The sequence below is a fragment of the Abramis brama genome (assembly GCF_963993115.1).
Source record: "Abramis brama genome assembly, chromosome: 2".
NCBI lineage: Eukaryota > Metazoa > Chordata > Actinopteri > Cypriniformes > Leuciscidae > Abramis > Abramis brama.
The window spans coordinates 34,398,014-34,418,301 of record NC_139964.1 but is presented as its reverse complement, the minus strand read 5'-3'; the positions used below and the strand labels follow the sequence as shown (position 1 = coordinate 34,418,301).

The window sequence follows — 20,288 nt, the reverse complement described above, 5'->3', positions numbered from 1 at the left end:
AAACAAAAAAACATTCATAAACTTAGAAAACGGAAGAAAAAAAAAAAGAAAAGGACAATATAGCAAAGTATAGGCAGAAAAAAAAAAACCCACAATCAATCGTCCTCTCCTCGTGAGCACCCTCACACGCACCCCAACATTCCCAGCATGTAGAGGGAGGGAGGGAGGGAGGGAGAGAGGGAGGGAGGGAGAGAGGGAGAGAGGGAGAGAGGAGGGAGGGAGAGAGGGAGAGAGGGAGAGAGGGAGAGAGGGAGGGAGAGAGGAGGGAGGGAGAGAGGAGGGAGGGAGAGAGGAGAGAGGAGGGAGGGAGGGAGAGAGGAGGGAGGGAGGGAGAGAGGGGGGAGGGAGGGAGAGAGGGGGGAGGGACCCCTTTACATTTGGTATTGGCTTGTGAATTCAGTGATCAGATCACAATAGCATAGCACTGGACCATATTAAAACCCAGGAGTAAATGTTATATACCAGGAAAGACTTATATTAATATATGTATTTTTCACATTGCAGGAGCAGAAAATAAAGAAATAGTCAACAACCGAAAACAGGGCACGAAGTAAGGTTTATTCCTACCAATACTGTGTTGTGGGTTCTTGGCTTTTTCTTTATATTCTTCTCTCGCATTATCTTACAATCCTCTCACCCCACGTAATGAACAATATCCCATGAATTATTCCAATGGAAAATGCTTGGAATCTCCCCAAAACCTCACTCATGTTTCTTTTCTTTTCTTATTTTCACAGGGGCACTTTTAAAATGTAATTTGCCAACATTATCTTCACTTCTAATCCACATCTGCAAATCCTTTACGGTATTATAGAAACACAACAGACCAGCTACTGCTGATACCTGTCAAAATAGCAATAAGCACTTTGAATCATCTTTACAGTCACATTGGAAATGCATCGGAATGCAAGGTGTAAACGCAATCTATCCAAAAATATCCAGACACTATCCAGATACGAAACGCATAGAGTAAAGGGGGCCAGAGATAGCCTTCTGATAAACTGCATTTCAGACCCAGGCAATGTGAAAGCTCTCAGATGAGGATTTGAGGGGTATAGGCTTGCTGAAGCGAAAACAGAAAGATATCTTGCAGGGTTTTTTTTTTTTTTTTTTTTTTTTTCTTGGGTAAACTGTGGCAGTTGCAGGTTTTGGGATAGCTCCTCTTTTCTACCTGAGTGTGAAAAACGAGCAAAGTTTGAGACTGAGACGGTGCCAATCAACTGCTGGCTGTCTCTCAACAGCTCTTTCTGGATGAGCTGCAAAGAGACCTGTGTGAGTGTGTGTTTGTGTGCTGCCAGTGTGAAGAAAGGCAATTACTGATCTCCTCACCTGCAGTAGACTTGGGAGGTTCATGCTTCTCACACACTGTTCCAGCATTTCCATGAAAAGAACAAACTCCTTTAGCATTGCTACACTGTTCCATATTCAAGCGCTAACATTCATGGTCATTACTAACCTTATTGCTATGATAGATATTTTTGTGAGCATAATCAGACAGACCAGGTAAGGGTCAGTTAAATAGATTACAGTGACCTTACATTCACATACTACACATATAACCTTAATATAATTCAAAAACATATAGTAATATTAGTAATACAGCACAGCATCATATTTCTTTTTCATCTATAGTTTCAGAAATGTGTTTTAATATCAAATAGAAAACCTGTCACATTTTTGGCTCAATATTTGCCTGTCTAACAACAGAATTGAGATCTGCAGTAGATGAACAAATATAAAATGACCAAATATGGTCTCAGAAAGGTTAAGGAAAGGGATACATATTTATGATTAAATCAAATGCAATCTATTTTCCCACGATCCACCAACTTAGAGATGGTGTCGCTTGTGAAATTGACTGATTATTTTCAAATGTTACCAATGCGCCACCCCACAATCGACAGCATAGTAAACAGCAGCTGAATATTTATCTATCTCCATCGACAAATAACATGATGAGATGTTATCAATCTTCACAGCTAATGGGCGATGTCCTCTCTCAATCTTTGCATGTTTGCGCAGCGGGGCTTGCTTGAGTTTGAAGCCAAAGGCATCGCTGATATCCCTAATGTATTGATCATCTCAAGACTCTCACAGCCAATTTGAGTCCCTCACTCCTTTGTGTCTCCTTTGTTCATGCCTTTTGATCTACAGCTGCACGCTCGGTCACGCTAGATGCCGTGCCTTTTCTTGATTAATGGACATGGACAATGATTTGTACCAGGGGAGCAGGTTACTTTATTTCCTCAATAATTTCTGGAGAGCTTATTCATAACAAAGCTGCATGGCTCCCCAATGAGTTAGCAGTTTTGATTTAAAATCAGCACCTCAATCAAAAGGGTTTATTGAGAAGACAAGTTGCTTGTTACAATAACAAGAACGATCTCTATTTTTCGCCTTCACTAACTTCCAGTAAAAGGTGTCAGTATATTAACATACATTAACCATGACTGGATTGTTTTATTATGCTTTTCCTGGTTATTTAATTTCTTTTAAAAAAGTACATACTATCAGGATTGTAAGAGTAGGTTTCTAAGAAGCACATTAAGGCACAGCGATTTTAAATCAGAGCAGATTTACCAGATTGTGTTTGGAAATTGCTAATGTTACACGTCAACGGATGTACTTTACATTCACACATTGTCCATTAGGAGGTGGTGTGAACAAGGGGGTGGGTGTGAGAAAATGAAAGGGCAGGGAGAGACTGAAAGCATAGAAATGCATGTTAGACAGTTGCCATGGATATGAATGTTCTAAAAAGCTGATTTTTTTAATGACATTAATTAGGAAGTTCTGACATTCATTTTTGCACTGGCTTTTTTTTTTCAGCCTATTTTAGCTCCATTCCAAAACCATGGCGAGCTGCTACATGGCAGCACCCTATGTGTCCTAAGTGACCGATTTGGAATCCTCTTCACAGGCACACCACCCAAAAAGTCTTCTGCACAGGAGAATCGACTTACAGTTGATTTCAATAGAGTTTGACATTCATATGTTGCTAAGCTAACTGCAGTGCTCTAATAAGATTAAAAATACATCACACAGAGAGATGTTAAAGTAATATAATCAATTTTTAATTACACTGAAGTACAATTATTGACATTTTTCTCATATACTATATACTATATATATATATATATATATATATATAGTATATGAGAAAAATGTCAATAATTGTACTTCAGTGTAATTAAAAATACACTGAAGTAATTAAAAATACACATAAGTATTTATGTAAATATTTGTAATTAAAAATATGTATGTAAATATGTATGTATGTAACATATGTAATTAAAAATACACATAAAAAAAAAAAAAAAAAAAAATATATATATATATATATATATATATATATATATATATAAATCAGTCAGTGTCAGTATCTTAGGTGGAAACACAAATAACACCAGGTGTTTGGAACAGTCTTCTTCTGAAAAGTGCGCCTATATGATTCCTTAAAAGAAACTGTCTTAGTGGGCAGCTTGCTAGATTTTGGAACAATACATTTGCTTAGACAGATATATACAGAACAATCTCAAATGAGCTCAGAGATCTAATAAGAGCTAACATAGCAATACATCAACACTGTTTCATCCAATTAGTCAATTACATGGACATCAAATTAGCATTTACCCTGGATCGCCAAGGCTCCCCAACTAAATATTTGAAAGGTGCTTTTCTTTTACTGTGAAATATTGATTGCGCATCTAATTTATTGTTATTGTGCTTTTAATTGCAGTTACTTCACTATTAAGAACACTGAGTCAGATTGTAAGTTTTGAACATTTTGCTTTGTGTAGTGCATGCCACCTTTCTTTTCTTTGTATTATAGAGTATGTCTCCCTCCTTTATTGATTTCATCCTGTAGATGAAATGTGCAGTTGCTGAAAAAAAAAAAAAAAAAAAAAAAAAACTTCAGATGACTGTAAAATAATCAGCTGATATGCAATATTTGTAGCTTTTGGTACAGTTGGTGAGACTCATAAATTCTAGGAGGAGGGATTTTGATATATGCTACACTAGTCTTTCTTTGTTCAGATTTAATTTTTTTCTTACTTCAGAAGCCAATGTAAGAGCTGTGGATTTTGTTGTATAAATTCAACACTATTACTATTACTATTATGGTGGAGGCATGACAAGGTGCTGAAGGCCATCGCTAAAGCCATTGCTACAGGAGTCAAGTGGGTCAAGCGCTCCCGCCCCTCCAAGCAAGCCATCACCTTCATCAGAGCTGGAGAGCAGCCAAAACCAGCTGCAAAAACATCTGCAGGTATCCTGGCCACTGCGTGGGACTGGCAGCTGTTGGAGCAGCAACTCAAGTTCCCCAACCACGTTGAGACCACCACCTTAAGACCAGATGTCGTTCTCTTGTCTGAGTCCACCAAACAAGTGGTTCGGTTGGAGCTTACAATCCCTTGGGAAGATCGCTTGGAAGAGGCCTTTGAGAGGAAGCTCGCCAAGTACGAGGGACTGGTCAGCGAGTGTCGACAAGCCGGATGGAGAGCAAGGTGTCTACCAATAGAGGTAGGATGCAGGGGCTTTATAGCCCGATCCCTGTCCAGAGCCTTCAGTCTGTTAGGCATTGATGGAGTGAGAAGGAGAAGAGCCATCGGAAATACCACTGAAGCGGCAGAGAAAGCCTCAAGATGGCTATGGCTCAAGAGAGGAGATCCATGGGGGCAGGGTAGCTAGATTTGCCAACTGGACACAAGCTGGGGTCTGATCAGCCACAGCTGGGTCGCCTGGATGAGGGTGTATGATGTTGAAAGACCCGAAACACCCAATGATTCCAGGAACATCACTGAAGATGTGTCCAGTAGCATCAGTAGATGTATTTGCACAGACATTACTATTACTATTACTTCTAGAATATTTTCAAGAATAACTTTTTGCTTTCTTTTATATGGCATAAAATACCCATAAGTTCCTTCATACTTCTAATTGGATTTCAAATTTAAATGCCCGTCTGGACGAACCTTGGTTATTAAGACATTTTCACTGCATGTAGCCTACAGTGATAGGGCTGAGCAAAACTATGCGTTCACTTCTGCAAAGTAAATAGATGTTTTTTTTGGGTTTTTTTAGCCTCTAGAGAATGAAATTTCAGAGATCGTTTTCAAACATTTCCTATCTGCACTTGGTCAAACCTATCTCACAAAAAAAAAAAAAAAAAAAATCAAGTGCTTTTCATCACCCGTTCATTAAAAAGGACTCTTTGTGACTCATTTGTCATTTAGACATCCAGCATCTGAGATTCTCACTGAAATTATTACAAAACATATTTAACCCTATTTAGCAAGCGTCAATATCTGACTTCCTGTTCCTGTCAGCACTTTTAGACATATTATGATAAGAATGTGAATACAATTCTTCCATTTTGCAATATCTCCATTTAATATCCACAGTCATTTGTACTGCATCAGCAAGTGGGGTGGAAATGGGCCATAAATATGTCCTGTGACCATAAATAGCTATTTCCGTTTATTCTAATAGACTGAGCTCTTAAAAGAAAAAGAAAACTGAAATTAAAGTTGTCCATGCTTACATTTAGCTATGTTTTATTCATCTTAACTCATTAATGCTTTGATTTAGCTCTCCCCCATTTTTTTGTGGGCAGGAAACATGAGAATTCCATTATGGCGAAGAACATAATTAATCTTGTTTCAGGAGAACCACAAGCCTTTGAACTCTAATAGTCCATGATGCTGGTGTCTCTTAGTAAGACACATTATCCATCTCAGACACGAGCACACACGCAAATATGCCTACTGCATTAAAGATGGCATCTCCATAAAGCTTCATAAGGTTTTTTGTTGCTGTTGTTGCTATTGTGTAAGAGAAGGGAGCTGCAGAAAATGAAGAAAGCCATCTGCTTCTCTCAGATACAAAGTAAAGGGTTGCTGAAGCAACCGTGCAGGGAGCAGCATTACTAAACAAATGAAGTGATTAGGACACCAGCAGAGGACAGAAGACACAAAGACTATTGCTTCTTTCAGAGAAACACACTAAAATAAACAGAGAATAATAGAAAAACACACTTTCATATACCAGTAGTGAGTGACAAGGAGCAAGGGGTGAAAAAAGTGACAAGCCAATAGTAAATTAAGGGCAAAGGTAGAGTCTGCCCTATGATGAGATGCACCCAACGGAAGTAAAGTTCCATTTCCTCATGGGCTGCATTCTCTAAAGGTTAACACACTCTTGGACTCATAGTGGATACATGGTGGAAACCATCACTCTTCAAACCGACCCTCAGCTCCGCTGTGCCTCTCTGCCACATCAGTTGGGACCTCTACATGATTAAGAAGTGTTGAAGAAAAATAAAACATGCCAAACTATCTAGGTCTATGACTAGAAAAAAGAATCATGGTTTTTAAAGTGTAACTTGGCAGCCATACTGGTAACAGCCAGCCAGCTATACATCATACATTTTAAAAGGAAAAGACAGAAACCAATGAATTTATTTGTCAAGATTATATTCCAGTAATATTTCAAATTCAGAAAAAAAACTTCCACTTGAAAATTATTATTATTATTATTATTATTATTATTATTATTGTGATGGCAAAGCTGAGTTTTCAACATCATTACTCCAGTCTTCAGTGTCACATGATCATTATAAAATACTACTGACCCTAAACCTTGAATGGTAGTATATACGGTATACTGTACACAGACAACTGTTCTGTCTTATAATGTGTCTAGATAGCTTTGGAGGTCATGAGTCTAAAAAAGTCCATTATTGTATAGAGTCCTTACATGTCAGAAGTGGAAAAGTAAGCAGCTACAAACTTCAACAACAGTAACTGGGCGAAGACTGTCTACGACACTAGAATAAAAAACGGCAGTCTGGGTAATTGGCAGCATGCAGCAATGCGCATCGTATTAGGATTATTCTCCATGGAAACATTTTTTTTTTTTTTTTTACGTTCTTTGGCTTCTGACCACTTACAACTTCATTTCTTTGCTTTTTTTTATTTTGCTGCATTCATTTCTGCTTCATTTTATCAGCAGTGCAACACATAGTGCAGAGTACGTGAGAAAGAGAAATGCATAAGAATAAAAAGATAAAGAAGCCACAGTAAGAGGATGCAATCTGCCACAAGCAACCATTAAGAGTCTCTAAGCCATATGACTCCCAGTAGAATACTCTGGAAAACAGTAGGAATGCCGTTTCTCTGCCATTCCCCCACCTTTTCTCCATCATCAGTTAATAACCATCCAATAAGCAGCACAGACTCACACAGGTCTCTTTCCCTCCCTGATGGTCATAGACCTCAGAACCTGGCTGTGTTATGCCACTCTTCAGCCACTACTGAAACAATGGGGCTTGATGAGACTACCACCACCATTGAGGGTTTCACATTGATCCTGTCCCATTAATATAAGCCGCTTAGGCTGCCCCACAGAGACACTGTGTAAGAGTTACAGGCCGTGTTTCTGAACTGTTTTAACATTGCACACACAGACAAAATAAGCCCTACACTCACCATCCCACTGGTTATCAAAAAAGCGTGTGAATATTAGAAGCAATCTGAAATGAAAGCCCATTCCCACTGATGGTAGATGAGAGCTGTTTGCCTGACAAGAAGTGTATACCTGCGCGCACAGATATATTCATGTGTACATGCTGAGCCATTTACATTTAATCATTTTGCAGATGCTTTTATACAAAGCGACTAACAAATGAGAAAACATTTTCATAAAGGATCCAACAATAAAAGTACAGCAATATAAAATTTTAAGAGCAAAAAAATGTTGGAAAATAGCAGATGTGTAACTGCAGGAAGAAGGAATAGTTGAAGAAATAGTAAAAAAATCACCCTCATGACTTTCAAAGCCACACCCGCCCGCCATCCGCTGATTGTTTTAAGGGCTATGCAAGGCGATGCAAGGCGCTGCTGACGCGAGAAAGCTCTTACCTGTTCTAGAAAGGATACTGATCCAATGCAGCAAAGATATTTAAAGGCTAAAGCAGGGGTGCCCAACCTGCTCCTGCCGATCGACTGTCCTGCACAGTTCATCTCCAACCCTAAGGCAAACACACCTGCCTTTACTTTTCATGTGATCCTGAAGACCTTAATTGGTTGCTTCAGGTGTGTTTGATTAGGGTTGGAGATAAACTCTGCAGGACAGTCGATCGGCAGGAGCAGGGTTGGGCACCCCTGGGCTAAAGTATCTACTAGTATAGCCTATACGCTGATTTCACGCAGCCGTTATTTTGAAATCGAAAGCGAGGCTCCGGTGGGAAGAAAACCGGAAGTGTCGCCTATAATCACAGGAGAGTCGTGAATGCGATGGCGTATTGTTGTGTTTAATGATGTTGTGTCAATTCTAAAACTGTACATACATTTCTTTCATATATATATATTTCATAATATATATATATATATATATATTTTTTTTTAAAATATAATTCAGAAAGTAAAAAAAGAAGCAGGAATGAACTATATACATATCCTATATTGGATATTAACATCCAATAGTGTACATCGCGGCAGCAGCTTCAGGTTGGTAGTCCAAAGGCATTGTTGTTTATCTTTACTTCCGGGGTTCTTCCCACCGAAGCCTCACTTTCGATTTCAAAATGGCTGCTGCGTGAAATCAGCGTATTGGCTATGTTGTATCCCCAGAATATCAGCAGTGAACTCCGTCTCTGATCGGCGCACAGGGACAAAAATAAATAAATAGCCTAAATAAAACGCACATCGGCAAACCTGACCTTACCTGACCAGGCTATTGTACAATTTTATAATTGTAATAAAAAACGCAATTTGGCACATAATTTCAACATGCTGATATTTAGCTTTCTACTAATGAATGCCTATTGCACTTTATTTTTTTGCAAAAAGAACAAGTCATTCACATTATAGGCTAATTAACTCTACGCACTGCTAGGACGAGCCTGTTCTGTAGATTCCCGTTAATTTTGACTGCATGGGAAGAGAGCGCGTCTTTTTCAGACAGACAGTGCAATTCATTTTATACCAGCAGGCCTAACAATCATAAAAGAAACAAACTATGGAGCCTCGATATTAAAGAAATGCCAACTTTATTCATTCCGAAATTCGCTGAAAGTCCACTGCACAACAGTGCAACGTGCATGATCACATTTTTAATTGTCCATAACAACCCGAAAACTTGCCTGCTTGCCTTGCACATCTAATTAATGGGCATTGTTTTCCGACTATTTTTCTTACTTTCTTTATTTGCTGTGAATGTTATTGAGCTTGTAGAAGTTTAGCTCTTGCATTCTTCTGAACATCTCGCGCTGCCATTGCCCGATGTCATTTCTGAGTAATATCACTCCATAATCTGGATGCCTTCTTTTAAATGCCTATTCCCTGAGTGGTAGGCTACAATAGACGCATTTCCATTACCCTTCAAATTGCGCAAATTGAAATTGCTAAATTGAAAATACGCCCAATGGAAACACGTCAATTTAAAAAAAAAAACTCCATTTATCGCAAAAAAGTTTTTATGCTCACATGAGGTGGTTTTTCAGGCAATTTGAAAAAGAAATATTTCGCAAAACTGCAATGGAAACAGTTTTTGCGCATTTACAGGTCACCTGACGTAGACGACGCGGTATGTTTAGACAGAATACGAGACAGAGTTCTTTATTAAATTCATATAAGACAAAAGAATTACAGGAATAATGGATTCTAAACCTCAAATAAATGCCACAATTAAGACCTCGAAGCAGATATGAGGGTGAAACACCCAGAAACACCTCATATGTGCCGCTCACAAGTATAATAAGGGTCGTTCCTTACCATTAATGCTTGGAAAACACACATACATCTCCTTCGATTAATAATAATGGCAATGCAGTGGCTGGGATATACATAAACCTACCAACGTCCGTTGCCATGGCTTTTGGAATGATTTTACTTATCGCGAGAGGAAAAAATTAAGTTTTAGTCGCATAACATCGGTTAATGGAAACGCCGTCATTTCGCGATAGTTTTTTGTCGACATTTAGAAAAAAACGCAAAAGTTTGCGCAAATCTGTAATGGAAACGCGCCTATTGACTGGCTGTTTTAAAATATAACTAATATCGAAACAAAATAACCCAGGCAGTCTCATCTACGAGATGTTTAGGCCTCCTCCAATACTGACAGCTGGGCTCATAGCTTGCAGGTTTGCTTAGTGGCCTACCAGGTGTTGCAACGAGACGTGACATGGGAGATCAATCATCGGTCAACTTGCACTGTATTCTAGTTTCTTATTGCACACTGGAGAGGAACAAATGCTGGTAGGCTACCATAGGCTACTTAATTTAAACTTTTTGTTACCTTTAGTGTGTGTGTGTGCGAGTGAGAGGGGTTGCAGATGAACCTTTATTGATATCTCTATCAGGCAATGCCTATTTTAAATAAACAACAGGCAGGAAAAAAATATTCAAATAAATAAATAAATATCCTAATGTAGTAGGAATAGGCCTATAGCCGCCTATGTTTTGGCAAACAGTTGAATAAAAAGTCTATGCCCCAAATAGCCCATGGACTTTAGATCATCCCCACAAACTTGAATTATAATGAAATACGCCATCACAGTCGCGACAAACAAATTCTGGCAAAATAGGATTCAGGCGAGAGTGCCTGGCCTCTATAACGTGCCCTGCTGCACTGAAGGAGTGCTCGCTCGCAGCACTTGTTGCTGGAATACATAAAATTCTCTTGGCAAGGTGCTGTAGTCGTGGGAATGACTGGCCTTGTTTCTCCCAAAAGAAAAGTAGATTTTCCTCTGCTGATCCGTCTGTATGGAAGTTTGTAGAGGAATACTCCTGTACTTCATCCACAATTATTGTATCCTCCTCCCATTCCGTAAAGTCAATCCTTGGCTTTTTCGTTAGTGTGTCATCAGCTATATCTACAAAAAACCAATGAAATCTAAAATTGATCCATGTCGGTACATAGCCTAATATTTTACATTTATAATGAAAAATAGCCTACAGAGTCAAGATAGCCTAATTAAACTTAATAGCCTAGGCCAGGGGTCGGCAACCTCAGAGCTCAGTTCTTGGACCCCTCCTCTTCTCCATTTACACCACATCACTGGGACACATCATACAGGCACATGGTTTCTCTTACCATTGCTATGCTGATGACACACAGCTCTTCCACTCATTTCAAACAGATGATCCCACAGTAGCTGCACGGATCTCAAGCTGTCTGACGGACATCTCGGCATGGATGAAGGAACATCACCTGCAGCTCAACCTGGCAAAGACTGAGCTTCTATGCCTCCCTGCCAATCCGTCTCTACAGCACGACTTCACTATCCAGCTAGATTCATCATCAATCACCCCATCAAGGTCGGTCAGAAATCTTGGAGTAATATTTGATGACCAGCTGACCTTCACAGACCAAATTACAAAGACCACTCGATCATGCCGGTTTGCACTGCACAACATCAGGAAGATCAGGCCTTTCCTAACTGAACATGCAACACAACTTCTCGTCCAGGCCCTGGTCATATCTAGGCTTGATTACTGCAATGCTCTTCTGGCTGGACTTCCATCATGCACAACTAAACCTCCACAAATTATTCAGAACGCTGCAGCTCGTCTTGTCTACAACGAGCCCAAAAGGGCCCACGTCACTCCTCTGTTCATCTCTCTGCACTGGCTACCACTCGCTGCTCGCATCAAGTTCAAGACATTGACGCTTGCTTACAGATCTATCACAGGCTCAGCTCCCTCCTACTTTCACTCACTCCTACGAGTCTACATCTACGATCGGTCAACGAGCAACGACTCATGGTACCATCACAGATAGCCAAAAAATCACTCTCCAGAACATTCTCATTCATGGTTCCATGCTGGTGGAATGATCTCCCCACCCTCATCCAGAATGCAGAATCCCTGACAACATTCAAAAGACAACTGAAAACTCATCTCTTCTGTGAGCACTTAATCTCATTAAAAAAAAAAAAAAAAATCTTTCCTTTTCCCTTATCTGGCTTATGCTACTCTGAGCAATGCCTGCACTTTGTATTTTGAGCACTTTTTGCGTTGGTTTTGCCTCTTCACGATGACTCGCTTAATTTGGTCCTAATTTGTAAGTCGCTTTGGACAAAAGCGTCAGCTAAATGACTAAATGTAAAATGTAAATGTAAATGTAAGGGTTAATCGCTGACACGCAGCAAACGCGAGAGATGTGTACACTATGTATTTCATTCAGAGTAGCCTTTCTCCCACCTGCATATAGATCTACATTTTGATGTAATAATTCCTCATAGTAACAGCTTGTTTTATTAGGAATTATAAATACTATAAAGTGTACTATAAATAACTATAAATATTAAAGTGTGAGAATTAAACTGTGCAAGTAAATGAAAGCGTGCAGCTAACAAAACATTAGTGCGACCACTGCGTATCAGCGCATACAAGTTACCGACTGACAGCTTACACCTTGTTCCGCTGTAAATAGTTAATGCTTTAAATTTAAACCAAGTATAGAAAGTCCTTATTTAACATTCCATACATATTAAAATGACTGTGATGCATGTGAGAGGACACTTTTCATATTCTAGATGAAACTGAACAAAATGCATCTGCTTGTTGAAGTCACATACAGTAGATTTAAATTTTACTCCTGCCAAAATGGTAAAAAATGTTCGTGCAAGAGCGCGTTATAATGGCCCCCGGTTTACAGATATGACAGATATGGCTGAGCATCTCTTCAGCAAGCCGACGTGCAAACTGCCGCAAATGAAACAAAGTTCAGCTCACATCCTGAAGCTCAACACAACACACAGTTGTCTTCATTAAAATAGTGACACTAAATTATATTACCAGTGCTGATGCCACTCTTGAAACTAGCTAATGATAAATAAAATGCAGCTCATATCTTGCTTTCATTGACGCGATTTTGCATATAGCCTGGGAATCAAAGATTCCATTTTTATTAGATTTGCGTGTGGAGATGCAGTTATGTTGCCAAGTGTAAGTGGAACACTTTTAACAAAACGGATAGCAAAGAAGTCATGAATAAAACACATGAATGACCAGGTGTAAAATCTGTTCTGAAAAATCAAATTTAAGCCTGAAAACAAAGATGACAAATCTAAAACTAATTTCATGAGAAATATTTAAATTTCTGTACTATTTCTATGTTAGCCATTATGGGGGGTATATATGGGTTGTGGCACAGTAGCCGTGTTTCCACTGTCGGGCCAGAGCCGGGCGTGCTGTCAGTATTAAATACTTTTAAAATAATTTACCTCAAAACTCACTTTCATGTTTGAATGCCTTATGTTTGTGATCCGATGTGGATTCTGATCAACGTATAAGGTAGAAATATTTATACGCGATGCAAAAGACTATGCACACTAACCATTACCATAGTAAACATGGTAAATATGAACGCTTGAAGAAATCAGACAAATCATAAAGGCTATCACAATGCTGTTTTTATTTTATCTGTCAGTAGTCTACATCTCGTCTTTTTATACCGGACTATCATAAAATAAAGCAACTTTCTTTTCGGGAGCTTCCTCTGTTTCTCTGAATGAAAATATAACTGTACTGGGAGAGAGTGCTAAAGCTCATCAGGTCGTATTTTTGGTGGCAAAATTGTAGAAATTATCATTCTTTCTAAATGTGATGTAAATATGTCCTGTAACTACCAAATAAACAGAAACAGCCTCGATTGAATAAGTAAGTGTATCCTCTTTCCTTCGTGAAATAGACCTAACGGTAAACCACTTTATTTCTGTGTGACTAATGTGCAATTTTGACACAAATTAATTCATTATGATCAATGTATCACTTTTTATTGTAAATATGTGGTAAAACATCGAGTCTTGGGTTTTAAATATTCAAGTAAACAACGAAAATGCCAGCAAACGGTCGCTTTAATCATGTCTGTTTTGCGATCACGCTGTTTCCAGTGATTTATTTCTGATTAGTTTTCTGATAAAACTTCCATTTGTTGGTGAAAAGATGGGTTAGTGTGACGTTGTTCCAGAGAGGCGTGTAACGGGCATGTTTTAGTGAAGCGCTGTGGAGGTTCTGGCCCGACAGTGGAAACGCAACAGATTTTGAACCCAGTGCTACTGGCCCGAGGCTATTAGCCCGGCACGGCTCGTTTAAAGCTCTGGCTCGCACTGGCCCGACAGTGGAAACGTGGCTAGTGATAAATAAGGAAACTTAAAAATGGCACTTTATAACAAAAAAGTTGCCGACCCCTAGCCTGGGCAAAGTATCGACCCACCTTGCTCTGTTGCTGGCATGGGCTCGGTGACAGGGCTGCTTCCTTCTCCATCATGACTGAGACGGACGCCTTCCTCTGGTAGAAGTTCGCGAACTTGCTTAATCACTTCTAGTCTGTCCTCTACTACCAGCATTTTCAGGGACTTTAATTTCGGGTGGAGCAAAGTGGCAATTTTATGAGTAGCAGTAGGGCACATCTTCTCATCAAGAAGGGCAGACGCGTGAGAGCAGAGACTTTTCATGTAAGGTGGGTCTCCAAACTTGGGCTTACAGTGTTTTTTGAGCTTGAAAAAACAGAGCAACACCATGTGAATGGTTGGGTAATGTTCCCCTTCAAGCTCGTTGATTGCTAACTTGAAAAGGGTGAGAAAGTCGATCAAGTGTGTGAGTTGATCCTGGTGGATGCCATCAAGGCAATGTTCTTGGTCTCTGTTCTCTAGCAGCTCTCTTATGTCTTGGTATTGTTTCTATATCGATTCCAACATAGTGACTTTTACTGTTCCATCGCACATCACATTCTTGATTCACAGTGTGCTTTAGGCTGGCGAACACACTGGTTCTCTTCAGGTATGCAACGAGCCCTTTGCAGTAATCGCTGTCCACTACATCTTCAATGCCATCGGACTCGGAGTCACCCTTTGTACTGAACGTATGTCTCAGCACCGTGTTAAGGATGTGTGCGGAGCACGGAATCAAGTGGTAAGACCGGAGTGCGCCCTTTATGTTCGAGCCCTGGTCACTGACAAAAACTATTTTGTCTGTTTGTATTCTGTAGGACGTTAACACACTGGTTCTCTGCTCATGAAGGTTTTCGCTGTTTTTTTTTCAGGGTAGGGTCAAATTCCACAGTTGTCAAAATATGATTTTCCAGCATCCACTGACTGATGTAGTGACATGTAAGGACTATGCCCTCTTTTTAAATTCATCTGTCCACATATCTGTGGTTACGGCAATACCATTGTTACTGCTTAGAGCTTTCTGGATGGCCTCCGAAAGTTTCTGCTTATCAATGAAAGCCTGCTTATTTGCCGGATCGCACACAGTTTGCCGATGGGGTAAGATAGCACCACTGCACCAAAGATAGCACCACTGCACCAAAGATAGCACCACTGCACCAAAGATAGCACCAATGGCACCGAACTTAGCTCCTATGTCAATCAACTTCTGGGCCACTTGGTGGAATCCTTTACCAGAAACTATATCGCATATTAAGAGAGCACAGGTCCACACATGCATCCATCAGCTTTGATTTGACATCCTGTGGTACTCTATTGGGATCTCGACGGACGAAACTTGTCAAGGTGTTCGTGGAGGTTTGGGGTTTAGCACACTTGTGATGCAACATGTTAGACGTACCCGTCTTGTGACTAGGGTGACCACCTATCCTGTGTTGAGAGGGATACCGAGAGGGCTTTTTGTGACCTTTGCAAAACGTCCTTCTCAACCGGACATGGAGGGGAATACGATGTCAAACGACACAGACTCACGGAGACTCACAAGAAACGTGTCCAACAGAAAGAGACATCCAAATCTATGGATGCTTTCCTCCGACCTAAAAACGACTTTCTAGCTGACAAAGTGACTGCTGCGACGAGTGTGTATCACACTGTCCAACACGCTAGCTAGCTACACAAAGCTAGCCCCAACGATTTATCCGGAGTCGGACATTGCCAAGAGGATGGCCTGTGGTCGGACGAAGGCAGAAGCCATTGTCACGGATGTGCTTTCCCCTGCCTCCGTCGAAGATTGCTTGAAAGTCCTCAGAAGACCACTGAATAAGCAACGAGAGGCAACAACCAAAGGTAAAGTTAAAGTTATGTTCATGGATGTAACATTGTTGTGTGTTAGCTATTTGTCTAACGTTAGCTAGCTAATGTTAGCTAATCATCTTCTTCTACTGGTATGTTAAAAGTCAACTTTTCCTTCAGTTCACTGAAATTGCATCAGTAGCTAACGTTAGCTAACATAATGCTGCTCATCCGTGCCTTCGTGAAACCAGGCTCTGTGTATCCTTACATGATTGTGAGCAACATTTCACTATTCGTTATCTCCCAAACTAAACAAACAAAAGCAACTGTAATTTTTGAAAAGGTATAAATATTTCTATAGATAATATTTATATAAAATCAATAATGATCAAAACAGTAAAGCAGTATCTTGTATTTTTTATAATAATCTGTTTTTAGAGAATCTCTTTTAAGTTCATCCCATCTGTGTGTGTGTCTCCACAGCCCACACGCCATTCTTCTCAGTGGCTTCAGATGCCTCCAATCATGGGACCGCCAAGCTCTTCCCACTGTCAGTGCGTTACTGGACGCCAGTCTTGTTGATTTCTATGATGACAGTGATGAAACATCTGCCGCGATCCACAACCAGATAGTCACCAAGCTGGAGGAAAACGGACTGGGACTAGACATGATATCTGCGTATTCCGCTGACAATGCTAGTCTGAATTACGGGAGATACAACTCTGTCTTCCAGAAACTGAAAGAGAACAACAATTGCATTTTGAAGGCAAACTGTGTGGCCCACATCGTTCACAACAGTGCAAAACACGCAGGAGATCGGCTAAATATCGACATCGAAAATGTCGTCAACAAGACCTTTAGCCACTTCTCCTCATCTGCCAAACGCATTGAGGAACTTAACCCCCTGGGGTCGGCGGTATCGCCGGCGATACCAGCTCGCGTTTTTCCTTATCAGTGCAATAGAGACTCTAAATACTCTGTTGACTTTAATCTTCCATACACGTTTCATACATCAATCGGTCCTGTTAAGTGTGTATTATTTTTGTGTATACTAACAATAAAAACAAAGTGTTGTGCTTTTTGCCAAATAAAGAAAAATAAACATGATGCGAGTTCTGCTTTCTCTCTGTCAGTGTAGTCCATTCTGAAACGCGTCCGAAAATGAACTAACTCAGCGAATTCTCAGTCAAACAGGCATACAGACACACAGGCATGAAGCTTGAATTCTCTTCTTTTAAATGAAGTAATTTTTATATAAAAAAAAATATTCACAGTTTATGTACCGTAATATGTATGAAAAGAGAGAGATGTCAGTCGTTCTCATGTCAGCTCATTAAGTTTTAATGTGACTCCGCCCACGGCGCTATTCAAATGCAAATAATCCGAGGCATCCATGCAAACCTGTGAAACGGCCACATCAGCTTGATAACACACCGCGAGTTCACTTTCAGACTCATGTACTTTACGACGCTGTGAGGAATAATACTATCTTGATAATAATCCTGGAAAATTTACCTCAGAGGTGCTGGAAGTTTCATTTCGAGGAGCAAAGGGATCCGGCTGAGAAATAGGTCAGTTCTATATCTGCTTTGTTCTAATTGCAAGTGTCTGTGCACGCAAAAGACTGTTTTATGAATCGCGTTTCTGCGTGTGAATGAATGAACGCACAGATGTGTGCTGTTGTGCTACAGCTGGCAAAAATACTGTTTATGAATCGCGTTTCTGCGTGTGAATGAATGAACGCACAGATGCGTGCTGTTGTGCTACAGCTGGCAAAAATACTGTTTATGAATCGCGTTTCTATGTATGAATGAATGAACGCACAGATGCGTGCTGTTGTGTAGCTACTACAGCTGGCAAAAATACTGTTTAAAAATGAATCGCGTTTCTGTGTGTGAATGAATGAACAGCTTTTACCAAACTCTATTACTGAGATGAGTTAAAATCGGATAGATTATAAAGTTTTTACTGTAAAATACTGCCACATCAAATAAGCTTATAATGTTGCCAATTTCTGCTCATATGAATTGAATTACGTATGATAAAATGTATACTTTAGTTTTTACAAAGAAAGATTACACTGGAAATATTGTTACAATTTTAATTGTTGTTGTAATTGAATAACCTTTTTAATAAAAAAGCAAAAAAAAAAAAAAAAGCAAAAAAATAATAATAATTATATATATATATATATATATATATATATATATATATATATATCTCTATATATATATATATATATATATATATATATATATATATCTATATCTATATCTATATTTATATATATATATATATAGAAATCCTGTAGAAAAAAAATACACATTGGTTGGCCTATTCATGAGCATACATCAGCAATTACACATGTTTAGGGGAATAGGGCACTATTAATATATCATGTAAGGTGGTATGTGCTAGAAATAGGTAAACCACTATCAGTGAGTCTGCCCGTAGGGTGGGGGCACCGCCGCGCCAGGCAGTGTCCCACATTGTCCCTCAGAAACATACCCCTTGTCCCCCCTTGGGCTTATTAGCAGGTGGTCACCCTACTTGTGACTGTCATGAACATAAACAGCTTCGCAGGTTTGCAAATGACATAGTCTGCAGTGGTGTCATCCTGATTCACCATAAAACTTATTCCAGGCAGCACTTTTCTGACCTTCTTTTTCCTTGGTTTTTACTTCTCCCTTTTTGAGTTTGTCACGTACCACCTTCGCCGGCGTTGCCATCTCTGATAATAAACAAAGCAGCATGCATAGATAAAGGCCAAATTACTGTCTGATGAAAATTTTACTATTTCAAAGTGTAATAGTTTTTTTTTTTTTTTCAGATGTAGGTAACAATATTTAACAATGTATATATTTTTTTCATTTGATTGGTTCAACCACCACCCACCCAAATTTAATTAAAATATTATTATTCGTCACATCATCCGCCAGATCCGCGGTTTGTCCGCATCTCTATTGTCTACATGAAATTAAAAAAATTTGTGACCAAATCCAGACCATCCAATACTTTGAAAAGATCAAATTCAAAAGAATTATTCACTCTCAAAACTTGGAAAGCAGAGGTTAGTCTGAGCCTCAGAAGTTGTCATCTGATTGAATTCTACAGGATTTCCAGGAGACGTGTGTGTCACGTTCTTTAACGGTCCACCTAACAAAGCCGTCATGATGCCAAACCCCTTCATGGAAGAAGAATGCCGTCGTGTTACAACTCTTACAATAAGCGCTTGTCAGTATCAACTAGATCAAAATTATGTGAAGTTCATGGCATAATCTCTTTAAAATATGCTCCAAGTGTTTTAAACTCCAGTCTGTTATTGTAGGGACATTGACTTTACATTTTCATGCTCCTGAATTTCTGGATAAACGGACTAAGGAGAAGTAGGCCAGAAAGCAACTAAATAAAATAAAATATTTCATGTTTTGTTCCTCACTCAAATCTATGTATCACATATGAAAGTCTGAAAGGTTTGGAACATCATGGTGTTGAGTAGGCCTAAATGATTACAGAATTTTAATCTTTTGGCAAACTATCTATTTGTTTACAGCGTGGTTGTACTGTAGATAAGATAGCAAGTGCTCATGAAAACGTTGTGTCTTCAGCCTGAAGTTTGCGATGATCTTAGCAGATCCAATTAAGGTTTGAAAGTAATTTCACCACAGCGGAACAGAGAGAGTGAAGGTTGTTGTAAGTGGGCTGGAATTAGCAGCAGGCCGTACTCTCACACTCATCATATTTCATCAAATGAGTTATACTTATAAAAAAGTCAATTTCCAAGTTGCTGTTACAATGGGTTACTGAGGTCACACGCACATTATCTACAGGCTCACTTTTGGAGACACTCTTTAGGATGTACGGGCTAGACTGTCTCTAAAAGGCCAGTGGCTGGTTACGTAAACAACACTTATCAAAAGGGCATCCAGGTTAAACGCTGCCCTGCTGCTGTCTGGCATGATCAGTTGTGAAGGCAAGAAATGCCAAGTCTAACTGTAATGTTACTTTATATTCCCAAAGTATCTCACTAACAAGCGAAGGAGTGACATTTTAGCACGTGATCGGCCGTGTTCAAAAGCTTTCGCTTAACACTGTGACATGGAAAGCCGGGAACTGTCTGTCTGTGAGACTTTGATTCTGAATATATGAATGCTCGGGAAGGAGTGTGTGCAGCTGTGAGTGAGTGTATGTGTGGTGTGTGTGATAAAGACAAAGGCGTCCTTGAGGGCTGATACTCAAGGATGAAACCAAAACAAACCCTGCAATTGATGTAGTTTGGAGAGCAGAGGGGTCTTAATGTATGATGTTTCCTCGAGAG

General features: G+C 39.6%; 1 protein-coding gene across 2 annotated transcripts in view; it reads right to left on the bottom strand.

Moving 5' to 3' along the window:
• ctnna2 (catenin (cadherin-associated protein), alpha 2) overlaps positions 1 to 20,288 on the bottom strand; it is a 517,324-nt gene that overhangs the window by 52,679 nt on the left and 444,357 nt on the right. The gene's annotated exons all lie outside the window — the stretch shown is intronic.